General features: G+C 44.3%; 1 long non-coding RNA gene across 1 annotated transcript; it reads right to left on the bottom strand.

The window, feature by feature from the left end:
• Positions 1 to 632: 632 nt before the first annotated feature.
• LOC119859383 lies at positions 633 to 20,693 on the bottom strand. The gene is made up of 4 exons (XR_005294193.2): positions 20,570 to 20,693; positions 14,495 to 14,618; positions 4,425 to 4,595; positions 633 to 1,274 (listed from the first exon to the last, which is right to left on the bottom strand). It is a non-coding gene; the product is annotated as an uncharacterized LOC119859383 (long non-coding RNA).
• Between the last annotated feature and the right edge of the window lie 3,125 nt (positions 20,694 to 23,818).

Below are 23,818 nucleotides of genomic sequence, written 5' to 3' on the forward strand. Positions count from 1 at the left end.
GGACATAATAAATTAAACCCAAAGATAGGGATTATTATTATAAAGCTCCTGGGTGTATCTGAGTTCTGGAGGACCAGCAGGGGGAAGGGAGGCAGGATGACCACACTGCCATGCTACAGCATGTGCTCTCTGGGACCACACCCTGAAACACATGTAGTGAGCTGAAACTGTCCAGAGCAAACCAGTCTCTGCTCAAATGTTAAATTTTCTTGAACATCTGACCAAATATTCAGTGCCAGTTCCTATAAATCCAGTTTTCTAGAAGAGAAAGAAAAATTATAAAATTAGTGAATTTTAAACACCCCTAAAAATTGCTTTTCTGTACATAAGGTATCTCAAAACTCTTAGTTTAGCTGTATAAGGTTGTGACTCAAAATATCAGGCCTTAAATCCATCACTAGTACAAGACTGAATACTGCCCCTCCTGGGCCTCAAACTAATTTTTAGTTGTGATATTCCACCATTTGGGAGAAAGAAGGCAATGTTTCTCAGGCATGTAGATTTTAAACAAATGGCAGCTGTTCGAAGCAGCTCAGAGATTTTGAATGTTAAAATTAATTTGAGAAATGGGTTAGTGGGCAGAGTGCAGATGAAGCAGCCAAAGATGCATGTTACAGCCATTTTATTCCACGGCTTTACAGTTTATTGCACTGATACCACCAACACATTTTACACAATTCCCACACGCTGTATTCCAGAAAGGTAAGATTGTTTCCCTAAGAATAGCTTGTATATTAAATGTATAAGACACTCAAAATAGCCAATAGTCTACTGAGGTTTACATTTAACAAGGGAGATGAAGATAGAGATCACTATGCATGGCTATGTACAGAAAGAGCTCTTTATTTCTTTTACAAAAACAGATCAACAAAGTCTATCATAGGTGACCTTAACAAGAAATATTTACTTTATTACAATGTTGACTTCACCAAAGTAAAAATAGAATATTTTCCTATACTGTCCTTAGAATATAATATCATAGCAAGACACTTATACAACTCTACAATGTTTCCTTTGGAAGGAGACACATGGTGAAAGACATCAGAAATGTAAAGAGAAACGATACCCATTTACCATTTGAGTTAAAAAAATATTATCCTGTTATATTTAGCAACTAACTGGCAAACATAACTGGGTGTGAGATGTCCTTTTCTGACAACATCCTCTGGCAGCTGATTCACTGAGTAGCATTGACCATGGCCTTGGGAGGAGGAGGAGGATGCGAGATGAGTTTCTCTTTCTGGCAGGATGAAGGTTTGTTGCTTTGGTGATTGCTACAAAGGAATGGCAGGATACAATATAAGAACCCGGGGCATCATCCCAGGTGCCAGTAGAGGCACAATGGATAGGAAGAGCTAATGAAGACTCCTATCTAGCTGATCACAACTCCTGCTTCCAATTTAGCTGCCCCACTTAGCATTCAGGAACACAGCTTTATGCCTGCATACGTTAAGGATGGAGAAAGGAATTCCTGCACCTTCTCCCCTGCCTTGTGCACCCAGGCAATTCAAGTCAGAACTTAGACCTAAGTGATGACCACTACTGTTATTTGCCCACTGATATTTTGGGGCTGAAAGATGGGGAAAGGTCACCTGGAAGAGATAAACAAACAATTACAAATTGTCCTTGCTTAATTAAATAAAAAAATTGTGCCTTTCAACTATGGTCAAATGGAAATTATTCTTGAGGAGAACATTGGACTAGTGTTTTTTCAGACATTAAATTCTCTCTGCTTCAGGCTTTCAGATATTAGATTATTTCTGACTGAATCTAATCATATTCAATTGCTCTCCCTATCTGATAAGAGAGAGAATATATCCACATTTCTAATCAACTGGTTCCTTTCCTGGATCATTGTAATTCAGCTCTTTGCCTTATCAATACAGCACAAAGACACATTCCACTTCCAAAGTTAGTGAGAAGGAACAGGTGATAATTTTCACTCAGAGCTCATGTATTCAGACTGACGAGCTGCTACTGCACAGCATATACACCAATTCATTATTGTGAAGCTCTGAATTGTGATCCTCTGTAGCACAGCCTTAAACAGTGTCTGGGAAGTCATACCCCCCCCCATCAATATCTAGTATATATGACAGAATTAATGGTGCAGTTTAAATTGTTGCTAAAATGAATAAAGTTTGCTTTGTTTTTGCAAAAACAAAGTAAGAATATTAGTGTCCTGCCTCTGCCAGAACACTCATTGCCTGTCCTTTTGAAACCAGCAGACTGGGTTGGTTCATTCCCATTCCATTCACCCAGAGTTATTTGCAATAGCAAACACAGCAATCTTGGGCCCACTGAACAAGAGGGAGAGTTGTTTATTGTCAAAGAATCTTTTACTTTTACAAGGAAAAATGCATATTAGCCTTTACTAGCAAAGAGAAAACAACTACAGTTTCCATTTGATAGGTTTGGATCTCACAACAGATGAGCCAGGCTTTGGCAGAGATATTCCTTGCTCCCAGAATTAACCCATATCATACTGTAATGTAGAGAAGTTATCTGTGTGCACAGGAAGGTCTTCTTAGATGTACATGTGGCTCAGAATTAAGTAAAATACTGAGCAATATCCTAACAACAATATATTAAGTTTTCCCAGGAACACTTGCGTCCCAAATGTCTCCTACTGGTATTTTCCACTTGCTTCCCAAGTGTTTACATCTTCTCTTACACCCAGGTTACCCAAGTAATAGAGAATGATCATCAGAAAGCCCTGGAACATACTGAGGTTAGAGACCACAATGCCTTTAGGAAACGTATGGAGGCCAAAATATGCGTAGTTCTTAAATAGTTCTTTAAAAATATGGCAATGTAAAGATTGTCTCAAATAAATAAGCATGCTCACTCCTAGAGAACTTAGAAGATGAACAGCTCTTTGCACAACTATCAAAAATACCTGTGAGACAACGCAAAGGCAAAATACTATTTTCCACCTTCATCTTTTCTAGCTGCATCCCAGGAACTCTTTGGAGTTTAGATGCGTGGGGTTGCTAAGGCAGCATCAGGCCTATATTTACAAGTAAATGTTTGTCAAGAGTGACTTTTAGGAAGAGATGTCCAAAAAGCAGAAATCAGAGCAAGGTGACTAACTCCCATTGACTTGAGCATCAAACTGTCTTTTATGCTTTTGAAATTCCACCCCCGTTACATCTTTAGGTTTGCACCTGAAAAACTGCTGAGAAGCCTTGAAGAGGATTCACAACAGGAGGCTTAGACAAAGAGGCCTGTACTACAGGGGTGGACAATTTTCTAGGTGTGATAGTCAGGTAGAGGTTGGGGGAAGTACTCACACAGGACTGGTCTCTGAGAAACTAAGGATCTGTCAGATTTCATAACAAGCCAAAAGAATCTTCTGTAGAAAGGAGGGGAAGCTGAGGAAGTCAGCAAATATGCAGTGCCCTCTGCCTCTATCTAGACTTGGTTTCCTCTCATTGCTCCAAGTCAGGAACCAGGGCCTTGGAGGGAGGTCAGGTAGGCCAATGTGTGGTGGCATGAGCACATCCTCTACTGGATTGTGCACATATGCTGTATACAGCTGTTAGAAAAATGTTGTGTTGGTATTGTTTAAATGTGTTTGTTTAGTTGTTTTAATAATGTATATAAGATAAAGGTTATGTAAATCACTGGCTCTAATGAAATCCAATATGGAGTATATCATCTGTGACCCTTGGATTCCATAGATTCATAGATTCATAGATACTAAGGTCAGAAGGGACCATTCTGATCATCTAGTCCGACCTCCTGCACAGCGCAGGCCACAGAATCTCACCCACCCACTCCTATGAAAAACCTCACCCATGTCTGAGCTATTGAAGTCCTTAAATCATGGTTCAAAGACTTCAAGGAGCAGAGAAGCCTCCCTCAAGTCAACCATGCCCCATGCTACAGAGGAAGGCGAAAAACCTCCAGGGCCTCTCCAATCTGCCCTGGAGGAAAATTCCTTCCCGACCCCAAATATGGCAATCAGCTAAACCCTGAGCATATGGGCAAGATTCACCAGCCAGATACCCAGGAAAGAATTTTCTATAGTAACTCAGATCCCATCCACCTAATATCCCATCTCAGGGGATTTGGCCTATTTACCATGAATATTTAAAGATCAATTACTTTCCATCTTTGTAAGCGAATTTGTTTACAACTTAGACACTGGTGTACCCTGGCTCAACCTGGACAGAATCAGGTTTTTCCTCCAAAACTAACCCCCAACACTCTATTGCATCATAACTTTTCCCGCCTTAAAGATTATATAAGATCTTGCTCAGTGCCTGCGCGGGGCCGTCCATTCCAGCGGCAGCGTGCGCACAGTCGGGTCTTCCCAACGTTCCAGAGCTAGTGAGAAGAACATTGTCTATCCCGAAGCGAGACAGAGGATGGAGAGGCCTGTCATCATCATCACTCCCGCCACAATGAAACCATCTTACCTGGGAGGAAATCCTGCAGCTTTCCTGGTGTCTATCATCCCAGAGGGTCTCCCCGCCTGCGACAAAATCCACCTGTTGTCAGGACTCCCCAGTGGTCCTCCTCAAAGGCTCCCAATCAGCCAGAGAGTTGAAGGTCCTGGGCCTCGCATCTGTGCATAGCATCCACTGTGCCTGAATATAGTAGGAGAGGTTTCTGTATTGGGGTTTCATTTATTATTTTTCTGAACACCAAGGGAGGTTTTGTGGGTCTGAGCTTCAAGCTCCTAAAGCCAGTCACTGTTTCATTGTATTGGTTAGGTTTGTGTTTCTTCTCTTCCCCCCCCCATTTCTACCAGTTTTCTGTACCTTTACCCTGAATACATTTACCTTTGTTTGCACCATATCACCTTGTCTTCTCTTTATTTTATTTACTTTACACAAGGATGGAGGGACGCCCTTATCGTAAGCTAAATCCACTGGTGACAGATACAGGAGGGAGTCAAGTCTGCACCTTCTGAGAAAAGGGGCTATCCTTTTATCTCCCCTTTAACATTCCTAAAGTTTTCCTTTCTGAAGCATTGCCTTATTCCCCTTGAGGTAACACAGCCTGGGTGCTGCAGAAGCTGGACTACATGGATACTTCATGAAAAAGCTATTCTATTAAATTAACAGCAGCAAATAGCACATAAACAGGAATGAAGGTACGTATATTTTATACTGGGTTTACTGCTTCACATTTGTGAGTGGGGCAGCATCACATGGCAAAAAACCCTTTGGAAAGAAGATTTTGGCCAAGAAAAACAAGGCAAACTCTGAAACTTAGAAAAAAAAGTGCTATAAAATCCTTTATGTCCATTGAGAGCAAACAGGAAATTAAAAAAAAAATTACATTCTAATGCAGGAAATCAGATTAATTGTTTAGATAATTAAAAAACCATATCCAGTTTTAAAGATGATGATTTTGAAAGGGATTATACAAATCTCTTATATATCACTGTCCAAGTCCTAGTCCGACCCTTTCCTATATTTACAGTTAGGAAGGAAGTCTTCTGATGACGTCTCAAGAATTATGAGACACCACTCTTAAGGAGCGTAAAATGCAGCTTAAAGTCATACTGGAAAATGAATTGTGATCAAGGGTCACATATTTGTATTGTCAGTGCTTCTGAATAGAGCTGGTCAAATGATTTGCTACAGACTGTTTATCCATTTGATTCAGGCCCTTTAATCTATTTGTCCAAAAAAGATCATGAGTTTTACAAATTGGGTTTGAAATTGATGGAATATGTTGTATTAAATTACTTCAGCCTATGGGCTTCTGATGAACTGTTTGCATGCAAGCATTTGGAATATGCTATTTTAGATGATCACCTGTTGTATGCACTACTGCACATATTCAATGAGCACATCTGTGGTCTGGTCCTAAAGCCCTTATTAAAAGGATCAGACCTCACATTGTGCACACAATTACTATGATTGTATACATAAAGCAGTTAATTGCACACCTAAATAGTCATCATTCAGTTAATTATTCTATGAGTAAACGTGACCCACCACTGTTCACCAGGGCAGTCACTGGACCATACACCCTGGGCTTTCCAAACTAAACTCAACGGCTCTATTTAAATCATACTTCTTGGTCTTTGAATCTATGGCCTGTGTGACCAGTTTGCTTTACTGGCCCTAATCTAGTCTCTTAATTCTGTAAGATTCCATAAAATCTCCTAAATCTTCTCTTCTCTGATGATAGGGTACAGACTAGAGCTGGTTGGTAATCTTCTATCGAAATAATTTTCCCATGGAAAATGCCCTTTTTTTGCAAAATTTTTGCTGAAAAATTCTGATTTTCGGTCAGGAAAATCAAAGGATAGTTCCACACTGCCCACCTGGAAGGCTGTGGTTAATTTTACTTTCTGCCTGTGGGGAGAAAGCACAATTGACAAGAGCCTTCCAGACAGGCAGCTGGGATGCTGGCTCTCTGCCTGCCCACCCCGTCTCCTGCAGCAGGACTTTGAGGGAGGCAGGAAGGCTGAGTGTCCCACTGGGAGCATATGATACCAGCACTCCAGAATCTGCACTGGCTGCCCTTTGGTCCTGGGTGGAGTTTAAGATGTTGATTGTGATTGATAAAGCCAGATGAGCATACATGTGGAACTTCCTCTTTTTCTATGCCACACTGCCATAGAGGCACCTGAGCTGGATTCTCCTAATCATAAAGGAGAATGGGTGGCTGGCATGGTGTTTTCTGTGAGTGCACCAGGACTCTGGAACGTGTCCTCCCACCCCTTCTATGCCCTTCCCTCCCTTGGTCCAAAATAGCTGGAATTTCTTGCCCTTCCAGCTACCTTCCAAGAAGCCTACAAAATCATCTATTGAAGAAGGGAGCTTTGGGGATGCTTCCCACAACAATAAAGGGGTGAAAAAGAGTTTCTGCAGGTGGCTGACTATTGAAATTACTTTAGTGCTTCTAGGATTTTACTGTATTATTAATGTGTTAGGGAACCTATAGTTTTGGGTAGATGTCTTTTTATTATTTTAAATATACATAAATGAGGGCTGCAAGATTTGACTGTGTACTTACAACCAGGTGTCATTTACAGACTTTGTGGTATGCCTGGATTTGCCTGTCACCTAATGATATGTAAAGTAATTGACATAAGTAGATGTAAAGTCCTTATCAGTGATCCATTGGTATCCCGGAAATTCATAAGTCACATCTTGTGCGTAATCAAGGTGACCGATGCAAGCAAGCAAGCAGGGGATATCCGCAATCCTGAGTCATCTGGGTTTCTCTGAATAAAGTTGTGAAAGTTTCTTTGGAAACAAAAACTTTTATTTGCCTTTTTTTTAAAAAAAAAAGAAAGAGAGAGAGAGAAAGATTCTCTAAGAATTGGGCTCAGGCATGTGCTTTGCACAGGACTGTCAGAAGGAAAAAATGCAAGAGGGCATATATAAAATCTAGCAGCATGGAATGTAACAAATTGGAACTCAGTCCTGATAACATTTACATTTAAGTCAGGGGCGGGCAAACTTTTTGGCCAGAGGGCCACATTGGGTTTCCAAAATTGTATGGAGGGCCAGTTAGGGGAAGCTGTGTCTCCCCAAACAGCCAGATGTGGCATGACGTGGCCCAGCCCCTAACCCCTATCAGACCCCCCCCCCACTTCTTGCCCCCTCCCGGGACTCCTACCCCATCCAACCCCCCCGTTCCCTGACCGCCCCCAGACCCCCGCCCCTGACTGCCCCCCGCCGCCCCATCCAACCCCCTTCTCCTTCCTGACTGCCCCCCCGGGCCCCTGCTCCCATTCAACCCCCCTGTTCCTCGCCCTCTGACTGCCCCGCCCCCTATCCACACCCCTGCCCCTTGACCACCCCCTCGAACTCCCCTGCCCTCTATCCAACCCCCCTGCTCCCTGACCATGCTGCCTGGCGCACCGGTAGCTAATGTCACTACAGCCGCCCTGCCCGGCTGGAGCCAGCCACACCACCACATAGCATGGAGTCAGGCTGGGCTCTGTAGCTACACTGCCCCGGGAGCTCGCAGCCCCACCACCCAGAGCATTGCACCAGCGATGCAGTGAGTTGAGGTGCAGGCGAGGGGGGACAGTGGGGGAGGGGCCAGGGGCGAGCCTCTTGGGCCAGGAGCTCAGGGGGCGGGCAGGAGGGTGACCATGGGCTGGATGTGGCCCATGGGCCAAAGTTTGCTCACCTCTGATTTAGATGGTCATCTGACCCTGCAGACTGAAAGGAGCCCATGCTTTGTACCAGAACGATTTGGCCCTAATTTAATATCACACATAAAAAAAAAAAGATGTTTTAAAAAAACATTGCAGTTGCAAGTTCAAGCACTCAGCAGTTAAGGAAGGAGGGGTCCTGCGTATATATTAAAAAAAAAACTCCACTCTATGAGCATGTTGTAAAGATTTATCATAATGCATGTGCATAAGGGACCAAAGTTAAGGTTGTAGGCTTTTTTCTTCCCTAAAAATATGGGCAAAACAATATATTTTCCCATAACATTGTTTTTGGAAATGTCTAAGTCCTTTGAGAGAAATTTTCAAAAGACATTCAGTTTGAGCAGATATCCAGCTTGGAACATTTCAGCCAGAATGATTAAAGTTTGGCAAAGTTATAAGCAACCAAAATGGGAAGTGCTGCCCAACCTTAACAAAAGGCAGTTCTACCAGCCCTGCCTATGATAAACATTGATGTCAACATTCAGTTATTGTAGCAGTGTGACAGCAAATAAGGTGTGACAAAGAGCAAGTGTCAGGGATAGGATCCAATAAAGTCAAAATGAGGAAAACTATGGGGACAGGTGAATATAGGTGAATACTATGGAGATCAGCTGAGGCAGGGAAGAAGCTGGGGAAGGAAGAAAGACAGGATAATGAAAGGATAATGAAATATCCAACCCTGATATTCTATGATTCTATGATTCTATGAAAGGTTTCAGAGTAGCAGCCGTGTTAGTCTGTATTCGCAAAAAGAAAAGGAGTACTTGTGGCACCTTAGAGACTAACAAATTTATTTGAGCATAAGCTTTCGTGAGCTACAGCTCACTTCATGGGATGCATTACAGATCTGTAGCTCATGAAAGCTTATGTTCAAATAAATTTGTTAGTCTCTAAGGTGCCACAAGTACGCCTTTTCTTTTTGAGGATAATGAAAAGGGAGGTGTATACACTAAGAATAGGATGCCAGCCATCCCTTCCCAGGGGTTAGGAGAGGGTAAGGGGAGTATATGACCCAATTAGCAGAGGGCACAGGAGTGCGTAAGAGTTACAGGACTCTCCTGAGTACAGTATTTACATTCTAGTTCACTAAACAGTGAGGTTACAGGCCACCCAGAGGTGACATGCCATATGACAATTTCTCTCCCTGGCTGACAAGTGGAGTCATAGAATCATAGAATCATAGAATATCAGGGTTGGAAGGGACCCCAGAAGATCATCTAGTCCAACCCCCTGCTCAAAGCAGGACCAAGTCCCAGTTAAATCATCCTAGCCAGGGCTTTGTCAAGCCTGACCTTAAAAACCTCTAAGGAAGGAGATTCTACCACCTCCCTAGGTAACGCATTCCAGTGTTTCACCACCCTCTTAGTGAAAAAGTTTTTCCTAATATCCAATCTAAACCTCCCCCATTGCAACTTGAGACCATTACTCCTCGTTCTGTCATCTGCTACCATTGAGAACAGTCTAGAGCCATCCTCTTTGAAACCCCCTTTCAGGTAGTTGAAAGCAGCTATCAAATCCCCCCTCATTCTTCTCTTCTGCAGACTAAACAATCCCAGCTCCCTCAGCCTCTCCTCATAAGTCATGTGCTCTAGACCCCTAATCATTTTTGTTGCCCTTCGCTGTACTCTTTCCAATTTATCCACATCCTTCTTGTAGTGTGGGGCCCAAAACTGGACACAGTACTCCAGATGAGGCCTCACCAGTGTCGAATAGAGGGGAACGATCACGTCCCTCGATCTGCTCGCTATGCCCCTACTTATACATCCCAAAATGCCATTGGCCTTCTTGGCAACAAGGGCACACTGCTGACTCATATCCAGCTTCTCGTCCACTGTCACCCCTAGGTCCTTTTCCGCAGAACTGCTGCCGAGCCATTCGGTCCCTAGTCTGTAGCGGTGCATTGGATTCTTCCATCCTAAGTGCAGGACCCTGCACTTATCCTTATTGAACCTCATTAGATTTCTTTTGGCCCAATCCTCCAATTTGTCTAGGTCCTTCTGTATCCTATCCCTCCCCTCCAGCGTATCTACCACTCCTCCCAGTTTAGTATCATCCGCAAATTTGCTGAGAGTGCAATCCACACCATCCTCCAGATCATTTATGAAGATATTGAACAAAACGGGCCCCAGGACCGACCCCTGGGGCACTCCACTTGACACCGGCTGCCAACTAGACATGGAGCCATTGATCACTACCCGTTGAGCCTGACAATCTAGCCAGCTTTCTACCCACCTTATAGTGCATTCATCCAGCCCATACTTCCTTAACTTGCTGACAAGAATGCTGTGGGAGACCGTGTCAAAAGCTTTGCTAAAGTCAAGAAACAATACATCCACTGCTTTCCCTTCATCCACAGAACCAGTAATCTCATCATAAAAGGCGATTAGATTAGTCAGGCATGACCTTCCCTTGGTGAATCCATGCTGACTGTTCCTGATCACTTTCCTCTCCTCTAAGTGTTTCAGGATTGATTTTTTGAGGACCTGCTCCATGATTTTTCCAGGGACTGAGGTGAGGCTGACCGGCCTGTAGTTCCCAGGATCCTCCTTCTTCCCTTTTTTAAAGATGGGCACTACATTAGCCTTTTTCCAGTCATCCGGGACTTCCCCCGTTCGCCACGAGTTTTCAAAGATAATGGCCAAGGGCTCTGCAATCACAGCCGCCAATTCCCTCAGCACTCTCGGATGCAATTCGTCCGGCCCCATGGACTTGTGCACGTCCAGCTTTTCTAAATAGTCCCTAACCACCTCTATCTCTACAGAGGGCTGGCCATCTCTTCCCCATTTTGTGATGCCCAGCACAGCAGTCTGGGAGCTGACCTTGTTAGTGAAAACAGAGGCAAAAAAAGCATTGAGTACATTAGCTTTTTCCACATCCTCTGTCACTAGCTTGCCTCCCTCATTCAGTAAGGGGCCCACACTTTCCTTGGCTTTCTTCTTGTTGCCAACATACCTGAAGAAACCCTTCTTGTTACTCTTGACATCTCTTGCTAGCTGCAGCTCCAGGTGCGATTTGGCCCTCCTGATATCTTTCCTACATGCCCGAGCAATATTTTTATACTCTTCCCTGGTCATATGTCCAACCTTCCACTTCTTGTAAGCTTCTTTTTTATGTTTAAGATCCGCTAAGATTTCACCATTAAGCCAAGCTGGTCGCCTGCCATATTTACTATTCTTTCGACTCATCGGGATGGTTTGTCCCTGTAACCTCAACAGGGATTCCTTGAAATACAGCCAGCTCTCCTGGACTCCCTTCCCTTTCATGTTAGTCCCCCAGGGGATCCTGGCCATCTGTTCCTTGAGGGAGTCAAAGTCTGCTTTCCTGAAGTCCAGGGTCCGTATCCTGCTGCTTACCTTTCTTCCCTGCGTCAGGATCCTGAACTCAACCAACTCATGGTCACTGCCTCCCAGATTCCCATCCACTTTTGCTTCCCCCACTAATTCTACCCGGTTTGTGAGCAGCAGGTCAAGAAAAGCGCTCCCCCTAGTTGGCTCCCCTAGCACTTGCACCAGGAAATTGTCCCCTACGCTTTCCAAAAACTTCCTGGATTGTCTATGCACCGCTGTATTGCTCTCCCAGCAGATATCAGGAAAATTAAAGTCACCCATGAGAATCAGGGCATGCGATCTAGTAGCTTCCGTGAGTTGCCGAAAGAAAGCCTCATCCACCTCATCCCCCTGGTCCGGTGGTCTATAGCAGACTCCCACCATGACATCACTCTTGTTGCACACACTTCTAAACTTAATCCAGAGACACTCAGGTTTTTCCACAGTTTCGTACCGGAGCTCTGAGCAGTCATACTGCTCCCTTACATACAGTGCTACTCCCCCACCTTTTCTGCCCTGCCTGTCCTTCCTGAACAGTTTATAACCATCCATGACTGTACTCCAGTCATGTGAGTTATCCCACCAAGTCTCTGTTATTCCAATCACGTCATAATTCCTTGACATCACCAGGACCTCCAGTTCTCCCTGCTTGTTTCCAAGGCTTTGTGCATTTGTATATAAGCACTTGAGATAACCTGTTGATCGCCCCTCATTCCCAGTATGAGGCAGGAGCCCTCCCCTCACAGACATTCCTGCCTGTGCTTCCTCCCGGTATCCTGCTTTCCCACTTACCTCAGGGCTTTGGTCTCCTTCCCCCGGTGAACCTAGTTTAAAGCCCTCCTCACTAGGTTAGCCAGCCTGCTGGCAAAGATGTTCTTCCCTCTCTTCGTAAGATGGAGCCCGTCTCTGCCCAGCACTCCTCCTTCATGGAACACCATCCCATGGTCAAAGAATCCAAAGCCTTCTCTCCGACACCACCTGCGTAGCCATTCGTTGACCTCCACGATTCGACGGTCCCTACCCAGGCCTTTTCCTTCCACGGGGAGGATGGACGAGAACACCACTTGCGCCTCCAACTCCTTTATCCTTCTTCCCAGAGCCACGTAGTCCGCAGTGATCCGCTCAAGGTCATTCTTGGCAGTATCATTGGTGCCCACGTGGAGAAGCAGGAAGGGGTAGCGATCCGAGTCTATTTGCATACTGTGTCAAATGCTAATGAAGCGATTGCAGGGACTTAAAAATGAATGGGAAGAGGTGATCAGTGGGGGAGGGAACCCTGTTTACCGTTAAAGAACAAAGGAGTTGTCTAATTTATCTAGGGGGTCTCAGCCGTCCTGGTTGAAAAATGCTGTGAGGAGGACTTTGGGTAAGCAGAACCTTATGAGACAAGGGCATCTTGTTAGTTATGTTTAAGCTCTAGAATGCATGTTATGGTTTTATTTTAGATGTAATCCTTTGTTTCCATTAATCCTACTTGCCATCATTTGAATCTCTGTTCTTTGTTAAATAAGCGTATTCTTGTTTTCACTATAAACATATTTAAGTGCTTTAGAAAGACAAGGTAGGTGAGGTAATATCTTTTATTGGACCAACAGAATTAACCTCATCCACCTTGTCTCTCTAATATCCTGGGGCTGACACAGCTACAGCAACATTGCACACAGCATATGTAAGTGCTGCGAGTTAAGTGGAGAAGTGATCCTGAGGTGAAACTGATAAGCCAGTGTGTACTATTCCCTTGGGAGCAGCAGATCTGTGCAAGTCCAGAGGAACAGGGGCTGGATGCTTCAGAGGGATGCACAGAGGACTCAGGGGTTGGAGTTTGCCTACCACTAACTTGTAAAGAGAAAGTGGGGCCTTGAGGGGATTGCTTGTGCTGGAGTCAGAGCGCTGACCCATGGCGGGCACCGACTGGAGTTTCTCCCACTAAGGATATGGGTAGCGAGGCACCACATGACCCAGGGAACCATCACAGGGTACCCCATGGAAATAGCCAGCAGGGAGGCCCACAGTTTTGCACATGTACTTAAGGTTGAATTTTGCACCTTAGTTCCTTTCATATTTGGGGGTAGATGGCTTCCCACTAAAGGCTCAAAAACCAGAAGGCAATTTAAAAAAAAATCCTCATTTCTTTTAAGGCAAATGTAATTCTGGGGAGGGCCAAGTGATGATTTTGGAGTGCTTGGGGTTGGCAATACTGATTATCTCAAATAGCTGAGCACCTCACACACATGCACCCCCACCACTTCACTGTGTGTAGACTTGTTCCTATCCACGTTGGATTAAGTCAGGCCTCCAAAAAAATCACAAGATTATCTTAAAAAGCAAGAGGTTTTTTGTTTTTTTAAGAAAAAAATATAAATTTGGGGGCTGTTTTACTTGTATTCTGATTCCTGTTCTTTACTCTGCACCTATGAGGGCTAGAAACTTGTAAATGAAAGCTGCAATTCTCATGCAATCTCTTGATTCCAGCATCTATTCTGAGGCTCTAAAAAGCCAAACAAAAACTAATCATGAGAAGCATGATACAATCACAAGCTATTGCTTTGTTTTGGCTACATATGAATTTAATGTTCAAAAAAGGTTACAAACAGACAACCATGGTTACTTCAGGGCTGGCTCCAGGAACCAGCTTTCCAAACAGGTGCTTGGGGCGGCATTCAGAATGGGGCGGCAGTCCGCGTCCCGCAGCAATAATTTGGCGGCAGCTCCGCTGCTCTTCTGGGTGCGGCATCAATTCGGTGGCAGCTCCGCCGCTGTTGCGGTGACAGCAGTTCAGCAGCAACTGCTTGGGGAGGCAAAAATTGGTAGAGCCGCCCCTGGGTTACTTCATCATCACTACGAGTGGGGTGTTGAGTATAGGCGCTCTCGTTTTTGCAAAAGAAATAGAAAGAGAATGATTGCTGATCATCTGTAATTAACATTAGAAACCCCTAGATGTCACTGTTGATGCATAAAAATGCAGACAGACCACTTATATTTGTCTAAAAAAATGCATTTTTTTTTAAAAAAAAACTTATCTGCTGACCTGAAAGTATATTACTAAAGATGAGTTGCCCATCTCAGATATACCCATCACTGCCTCAGAGTCCCAGCCACACACTGTTGTTGCCATCTTAATGCTCCTTGGCTGTTCCTGGTCCCAAGGAGTTCTGGAAGTGTAAGTGTTAATATATCAGGAGAAATGATATTCTTATGCTATTTCTGGCTTAGCTTTGTAGGCCCAAGATGTTCTAATAAGACAGAGATAACCATTCAAAGAACTTTTGGGTGCAAGCACTAGCTTTATTCTCTCTTTGTGATCCCAAATCTGGCTGTGTTGCCCTTGCAAACAGTCACTTTACTCACTACTTCCAGACATTATGCTAGCAGCTGAACACAGGAAAGTCCATTGGACTTCCACAAACTAGCAGATATGTCCCATTGGACCATGGATAGTTTATCTATGTTGCCACCTAACTTCCTCTTCCCCAATTAAATCATTTTTGGCTTGTTCAAACAACTGTAAAACAAACTCACATTTTCCAGGTAATGCTGCAGAAGCTGGTTTTTAGGAGCAATTGCGGGGCAGGGGGAAACATGAAGAAGAGATCTTGCAAGAGAGTTCAGAGCTTAAGTGGCAGCACATGGGAGTAGGCACAGAGACCTCTATCTGTGAGAGGTGCTGAAATCGGTATCAAGATTGGAAGGAGAGGGTGCTGCTGAGCAGAGAAGGCAGGTGGGGAAGCAAAGAAACCAGGTTTGAGATGCAAGCAGATTGCTTGATATTTGACTTTGAAAGGGAGGATGAGGAGATGGCACTTGATGTGCACCATTATGGGGTGTCAGTGAAGTGAATCAAGGAGGGTATGATATGGTTGCAGCAATGGGCAAGAGGTAGTGAGGCTGGTATCAAAGAGACCCAGGAAGAGGCCATTCCTAGGGGCCAGACTAGTAATCTGGCACTTGGAATGGAAAAGGGCAGGGTTGTGAAAGCAGGAGGAAGGAATGAGAGGATTTGGTCCCAACCTGGGTAGGCCAGGAGATGGAGTGGAAGGAGTCAGAGATGATTCCCACGTCAGAGTGACTGGGAGGATGGGGGTGTTACCAACCATAACAGAGGATGCAGTGGAGGAGAGTGGTTTGGAGAGAAGATGATCGGGAGCCATCCCAAAGGGGACAGACAGATGGTGATAGGTGGGAGAATGAAGTGCAGGAGACAGGTCTGAAGAGAAGAAATATATTGGAGAGAGCATCAGAGTAGAGGCAATGGGAGGAGGTCACCAAAGGACAAGGTGTGGAGGGACCACTGTGGGGCTTCCACAGAGAGAGGGATGAGAAGTCGAAAGAGTGGCCAGAGAAGCCAATATAGTATGCTGAAGAGGACCGAGCAGAGACAACAGACATGTGCGGGGAGATGAGGATGGGGGTGGGGAGGCCAAAGCCTTAGCCAGGAAGAAGCTTTGGAGGATTTGATAAGTGGCCCTGTGAGTGCAGCATCCCTGGAGTGGGAGAGCAGGAGCCAGGCTGGGGTAGATCCACGCCTGAGTCAGAAATGGGAAATTGCTAGTTGCAGACAGCCCAGTCCGCGATTTTGGAGATCGGGGAAGAGGGAGATGGGATGGCAGCAAGAGAGACAGGTGGGTCATGGGTAGGACTGGGTGCATTCTAGTCAATCTTAGCGCATGTACTAGCATTTTACAAACATTAGTGAAGTGATTAACATTTACAGGAGATAAACAATAGCAGGAAGTAGAGATGGTTGGAAAACAGTTTGTTTGCCACAGAACATTTTAAATTTTCAACAAAATATAAAAAACCCCAAGATATTCTGGCAGAAAACTGAAGTATTTTGATTCAAAATGGTGCTGTGATGCTTCAGGGGAGTTGTAGTTCAGATGCCTTATGCTCCCATTACCTTCTATAGGCTGGACTCTGGCCAAACTACATCTCCCATGATGAACTGCTTTTTCCTTATGATAAGGAGGAGTGAGTCATAGAAGTCCCTATATGGTACATCATGGGAGATGTAATCCAGACAGAAAGCAGTGCCATTTTGAATGAAATCTTTTTGGTTTTCAGCCGAAACCTAAAAGCATGATTTTCAGGCATTTGTTTTTTAGACAAAATACCACCGTCCCCCGGCCCCAAGTAGATTTTAATTTTTCAAATGCAATTCTCTGTCAAAAAACAGTTTCAGTGGAAAATTTTGGCCAGTCCTAGCAAAAAGGGTAAGTGACTTGACCTAAATAAAGCCAGATTTAAAAAACAAAACAAAAACCTTCAGCACCGAAAGTGCTGCACTCTTAAGAAAACCTGGCAGCATCATTTGATGCCTAAATCTGGCCCCAGTTGTGGTTGCTTAGATTTCTCAAATACTTGACCCCAATGCTATTAGCTGCAGACTGCCCCCCCAAAAGCAAGTTGATCTGTGTTTCCCCCAAAAATTAAAGGGCTCATAGTCATAACTATTAGTGTTGGTTGGCTCTGTCTGTTGAGAAGGTTGTAAATAATCCTCATCTTTAACAAAAGTGTCAATTTCTGGGCTCAGCTCATTGAACTATGTTCTAAAGCAAGCATGGAAGGCAACTGGGATATGTGAGGAAGGTACCATGATGCGTTTCATCTGTATATTCCAGAAAAAATAAAAGCAAAATATTACCTTGAAAAGGTAATCAACATATTGAATCTGATGCTGCAAATCTCTCTCTCCAAAGAGGAAGATGGGGACCATTCTCTTATTATTTACTTTTGTGTAGAACTTCAATCACATCAGAGAATTACACTGGTGTAAAATTGGTGAGAGAGGAGATTTGGACTCCTGGTCTTTTTAAATCTGATTCTAATGACTCAGCAAATTGCTGTTATTCCCATCCCGTGCCCATGAAAAAGCTGATGTGGAAACTGCCGTTCATTTTTAAATGTCCAGAGCACATTTGCCAGTTGATGAATTCTGATTGGTTGCATTTTTCTTTTGCTGAAAGGCAGAAATCTAGGAAAAAAAAGTAAGTTTCCCCTTGCTAACAGCTGGGAAACCAAAATCAATTTCAGCTGCTTGCTGAGTAATGTAATTAGAGGGCTCACAAATGACAAATACATCATATGCCTGAGCAGAAGGCCAGCGCTATCACTTTTATTTAACCCTACACACTAGCTTTCCTTTTCAAACAGACAGTCTTCAGAGATCTCTTTAGAGGGGCGACTCCAAACAGGTCTTCATTTTAAAGGGCAAGTTTGCCCGTTAAAACAAACTGTGAGCCACAGAACGCCTTGGCTTGAAATACAGATCAGCCAACGCTTGACAGCAACCGCAAATGTATATTGCAGACGTGTATGGAGATATAGATATGTACACACCAGTGAGTCTGCGATGCAAAAATGAGATCGTACAAGTAGAAAAAAAAAGCAATAAAAGACTCAGTTTGCAGATAGTCACTTAGGACTTCATTATGCCCTTTGGAATGAAAATGCAAATGACTCACTATCAGGGGCAAAGTTACAGAGAGCTTAAAGGGGACTCCCTTAATAGTAGCCAGGGTGCTCCGCTTAGCCCGTTTCTATTAGAAGTAGTTAGGCAGGAACATGGTCAGGGTTCAATTCCATGGTACATCTCATTGCTAGTCCCTTTGCATTGTCCTCCCCTGCTGACACAGCTATTCCCATGCACCTCCCACTAGCAAGCTGCTCCACCTCTATTTGGCTAAGTGTTCAATGTGGAGAAGCTTTTCCATATGCTCACAACCCAGCTCTTATATCCCTACAGCCCCTGTATGGTACGTTTCTCCCAGGTCTCCCAAGACAACTGGCCTGATGCAAACACTCTTGACCAGTCACCCTCCCCCCACCTGCCATGGACCTTCCCCACCCTGTTGACCTGTGAGCCTCCAAATGGTGCTGTGAGAATTCATAAATATAAAGGGAAGGGTAAACACCTTTGAAATCCCTCCTGGCCAGAAGAAAAACCCTTTCACCTGTAAAGGGTTAAGAAGCTAGGATAACCTCGCTGGCACCTGACCACAATGAGGAGACAAGATACTTTCAAAGCTGGAGGGGGGGAGAAACAAAAGGTCTGAGTCTGTCTGTGTGATGCTTTTGCCAGGACAGAACAGGAATGGAGTCTTAGAATTTAGTAGTAATCTAGCTAAATATGCTTTAGATTGTTTTGTTTAAATGGCTGATAAAATCAGCTGTGCTGAATGGAATGTATATTACTGTTTTTGTGTCTTTTTGTAACTTAAGGTTTTGCCTAGAGGGATTCTTTAAGTTTTAATCTAATTACCCTGTAAGGTATTTACCATTCTGATTTTACGGAGTGATTCTTTTTAGTTTTTCTTCAATTAAAATTCTTCTTTTAAGAACCTGATTGCTTCTTCATTGTTCTTAAGATCCAAGGGTTTGGGTCTGTGTTCACCTAAGCAAATTGGTGAGAATTTTTTAATCAAGCCTTCCCCAGGAAAGGGGGTATAGGGTTTGGGGAGGATTTTGGGGGGGAAAGACATTTCCAAGCGGGCTCTTTCCCTGTTATATATTTGTTAGACACTTGGTGGTGGCAGCAATGAAGTCCAAGGGCAAAAGGTAAAATAGTTTGTACCTTGGGGAATTTTTAACCTAAGCTGGTAAAAATAAGCTTAGGGGGTTTCATGTGGGTCCCCACATCTGTACCCTAGATTTCAGAGTGGGGAAGGAACCTTGACAGAGAAGAAAACCAGTGTATTTGCTACTCAGCATTTATCACAATTGGCTGCAATCAAAGATGTGTCTGCAGTTACTCAGAGCTATAAAAATAGATCAGACAAAAATAGCCTGCTGAGCAAAACCAGTGAACAGTCTATCACTGATTAAAGGGCCTGATTTTTTTTTTTAAAATGGACTCTAATTTGCAGATCCAAGATTAAGGGTGTCCATGTTAGTAGTAAGATGCATTTTGTCTGAAAATAGGGTAGCAGACATCTAAATACTAATATTTGAACCAATAATTTGCTGCTTGCAAAACAGGAGCCTGTTTAATTGTGTGGGCCTGAAAAGTCAGTAAGTATTTATTCATTATGTAGCACCTTTCATCCCAAAGGACCCCAAAACCACTGCAGCACTGAAATGCAGCCACTGTTGAGGCAGATGGTGGCAGTTGTTTCATGGTGCACAGCCTCATAATGTACTGCAATCATTTAAGACAGGAGGAAGTACACTGAATCTAGCATCCATTGAGGTGCGGGGCGGAGGGCTTGAAACAAGAAGCCCTGATATGCCTCTAACCCCTTGGGAGAAGTTGCTCTTGAAATACCACAGTGTGTCTAGGGGACTAGTCCCTGGACTACAGCCACAGTGACAGCAGAAGTCAGGACTCTGTTTCCTAAATTGCCCAAGATCCAGTGTGCAGATAGAACAAGCTAGCAACACTACCAGAACCAGTCATAGGGCAGAACTGAGAGACAAACTGTTCTGTTTTACTTTAGATTTTGAGGGTGTTTCAGAAACTTTCTAGGGTATACCTGGAGAGAGGCATCATGGCCAGAGAGGACCTTCTACCTTCACATTCCTATCCAAGAGAAGACGGAGTCATTTTGGGATTTCTGGGACATTAAATAGTGTCATCTCAGCTGTGACCAGAAACCTAGGAGGCTGAGGAAAGTCATGGTCAGTCTACCAAGAGACAGTCTAAATGCACATTGGAATCCAGACCAGAGAGCCACAAGGACGATCTTACCATCCTTGGTGTGGATACTTTGTAATAACAGGCATGACGGGGCTCTATTCACCACACTGGCACCTCCTGCTGGTCATCTTGGGGATTAGCAGCACAGGTTGGTACGCACTCTCCCGATGGTGCCTCACCCACCATCACATCTGCTCTCAGACCCATGTCACTCCAAGGACTGCAGTGTCCTCTTCATGACACAGCCCTTTGGCCATGTCACAATCTGTGCTCCCCCCTTCAGGGGGCTCTGCAGTCAACTGTCCAGCCACCTCCCCAGTGGTGAGTTTGGGGCAACCTGGGCTGACCCACAACTCCAGGTCCCAGCACAGGGACACTGTAGATGGCTGCCACCTGCTGTGTCCCCTCCAACTCTTCAGTGCATTTCCCTGGGCCACTTCCCCATGGCCCCAGCACCTTCTTTGCCCTTACCTCAGGGCCTCAGCATGTCAGTCCTAGAGCCAGAAAGGAGCTCCCTCTCGCTCCCCTGTTCCTTCCCAGCACTGCTCTTTCTAGGGTGCTAGCTTCCACCCAGCTGCAAGGTATCCAATCCTCTCTCCTTAAGCACCAAGGAGTAACTGACTCTGCTCTGCCCTGTGGCTCTTCTTATGTGGGCGCCCTCAGGCCTGACTGGCTGCTCCTTACAGCCCTGCCTCCTTTTGGCTGCTTCCTGCACAGCCTCTCTAGGGCTCTGTTAACCCTTTACATGCCATTGTGTGGCAGATGCCCCATCACAAATCCCTGTTTATTTATTTTGCTACTTTATTTCAAGCTGGCCATTGACTTCAGTGCTGTACTACCCATCAAAAACAAACTAAACTCAGTGTTTGCCTAAGCAGGTGCTGAGATGGAGCACAGGATGGTTTGTACAGGCTGTACAGTTTATATATTATTTTTTGTCTTTTATTATTGTGATCCGCTTTTCCATTGTCTCCTATCCTAAGTTCCCCCAACCTAATAAAGTTCCAGTTACTGTTTTATTATGCTTGAAATCACGATAGCGATTTTACTGTTTGTGCTCTGATTGACACTGCTCTGTAACAGATTGTGTGTTAAATATTTTTGCAAGGGACAAACCCTCTGTGTTCTCTACTCTATGTGGGGTTTTCCTGGGGGGAGGCACCAGACGTCTTTGTAGGTGAACCCAGGGCCCATAGCCCTGAGGAGAAAGGGAGACGCTGCAGACACAGCTGAGGTTACAGATCTGACTCCAGAAAAAAAAGTATGTTTGTTGTCTTTCATCTTTTCTTTATTATATGACATAAGTTCTTATTTGGTAGGCTGAGGAGAGTGCACCCCCTATCCTAGCATCTGTCATTTCCTTCTCTTATCCTTCCCCACCCGCCGTTCACTTAGAACTATCAGTTTTGGGCTGCTCTCTGCACTGTTGTTTGGTTTGGGATTCAAAATGGAGGATGATCCATTTAAGGCTTAATGGAAATAGAGCATTGTCAAGGTTCCTTCCCCACTCTGAAATCTAGGGTACAGATGTGGGGACCCGCATGAAAACCCCCTAAGCTTATTTTTACCAGCTTAGGTTAAAACTTCCCCAAGGTACAAACTATTTTACCCTTTGCCCTTGGACTGTCTCTGCCACCACCAAACGTTTAGCTGGTTACTGGGAAAGAGTTGTTTGGAAATGTCTTTCCCGCAAAAATCCACACCAAAAACTTGCACCCCCCTGCCGGGGGAAGGCTTGATAAAAATCCTCACCAATTTCCATAGGTGACCATAGACCAAAACCCTTGGATCTTAAGAACAATGAAAAAAAACATTGTTTCTTACCAGAAGAATTTTAATAGAAGAAACAGTAAAAAGAATCACCTCTGTAAAATCAGAATGGTAAATACCTTACAGGGTAATTAGATTCAAAACATAGAGAATCCCTCTAGGCAAAACCTTAAGTTACAAAAAGACACAAAGACAGGAATATCCATTCTATTCAGCACAACTTAATTTTCTCAGCCATTTAAAGAAATCATAATCTAAAGCATATCTAGCTAGATTACTTACTAAATTCTAAGACTCCATTCCTGTTCTGTCCCCGGCAAAAGCATCACACAGACAGACACAGACCCTTTGTTTCTCCCCCCTCCAGCTTTGAAAGTATCTTGTCTCCTCATTGGTCATTTTGATCAGGTGCCAGCGAGGTTATCCTAGCTTCTTAACCCTTTACAGGTGATAGGGTTTTTCCTCTGGCCAGGAGGGATTTTAAAGGTGTTTACCCTTCCCTTTATTTTTATGACATGCCTCCCAAATCACAGCTAGGGTGAAACACTGGCTGGGATTTCCTCCTGGAGCTCTAGGAAAAAACAGAATTAATAAGACACATGCACCTCTAAATATACTACCAAGTATATAAAGACTAACAATATTTTCCACATCTCAAGGACAATTTTAACCAGTTGATTCTGGGAAACTTTCACGGGAGAGTGCATCAGCCACTTTGCTAGAAGCTCCTGAGATGCATTGGATGTCGAAATCAAAATCTTGGAGAGCTAAAATCCACCGAATAAGTTTTTTGTTAGTTCCCGTGGCGGTATGAAGCCACTGTAGCGCAGCATGGTCGGTTTGTAGGTGGAAACGCTGTTCCCAAACATATGGGCGTAGCTTTTCCAGAGTGTAGACAATGGCGTAACATTCTTTTTCACTGACTGACCAGTTGCTTTCCCTCTCGGACAGTTTTTTGCTGAGAAACACTACAGGGTGGAATTCTTGATCCGGTCCTTCCTGCATTGAAACTGCTCCCACACCATGCTCGGACGCATCTGTGGTTACTAGGAACGGTTTGTCAAAGTTTGGGCCCTTAATACAGGGTCAGACATGAGTGTCGCTTTAAGCTGGTTAAAGGCCTTCTGATACTCTTCGGTCCACTGAACGGCATTTGGGGTCTGTCAGTGGGGTGGCGATTTGGCTGTATTGCAGTACAAATCATCTGTAATAACCGGCCAAGCCTAAGAAGGATTGAACCTGTTTCTTTGACTTTGGGACAGGCCACTTTTGGATAGCATCCACTTTGGCCTGTAGGGGGTTGATAGTTTCTTGACCCAGCTGGTGTCCAAGGTAAGTCACTCTTTTTAGGCCTATTTGACACTTCTTAGCCTTAACAGTTAGTCCTGCCTCCCTATGTGATCAAAGACTTTTTGTAGATGTTCCAGGTGTTCTGTCCAGGAATCCGAAAATATGGCCACATCGTCAAGGTAAGCAACTGCATATTCTCCTAATCCCGCTAGGAGACCATCTACAAGTCTTTGAAAGGTGGTGGGTGCATTCCGCAGCCCGAAAGGGAGTACGTTAAATTCATACAGCCTGACATGTGTGGTGAAGGCTGACCTTTCCTTGGCGGATTCATCTAGCGGTACCTACCAATACCCCTTGGTTAAGTCCAAGGTAGAGATGAACTGGGCCCGTCCCAGTTTCTCTAATAGTTCATCTGTGCGTGGCATTGGATAGTTGTCTGGGCGAGTTACAGCATTTAGCTTACGATAGTCCACGCAAAAATGTATCTCCCCATCTGGTTTGGGAACTAGAACGACTGGAGATGCCCATGCACTGCCAGAGGAGCAGATTACACCTATCTGTAACATATCCTGGATCTCCTGTTCTATAGCAGTTTTAGCTTGAGGAGATACCCGGTAAGGTTGGACTTTAATTGGGTGAGCATTACCTGTGTCAATGGAG

The sequence above is a fragment of the Dermochelys coriacea genome, chromosome 7 (genome assembly GCF_009764565.3).
Source record: "Dermochelys coriacea isolate rDerCor1 chromosome 7, rDerCor1.pri.v4, whole genome shotgun sequence".
In the NCBI taxonomy this organism is placed as follows: domain Eukaryota; kingdom Metazoa; phylum Chordata; order Testudines; family Dermochelyidae; genus Dermochelys; species Dermochelys coriacea.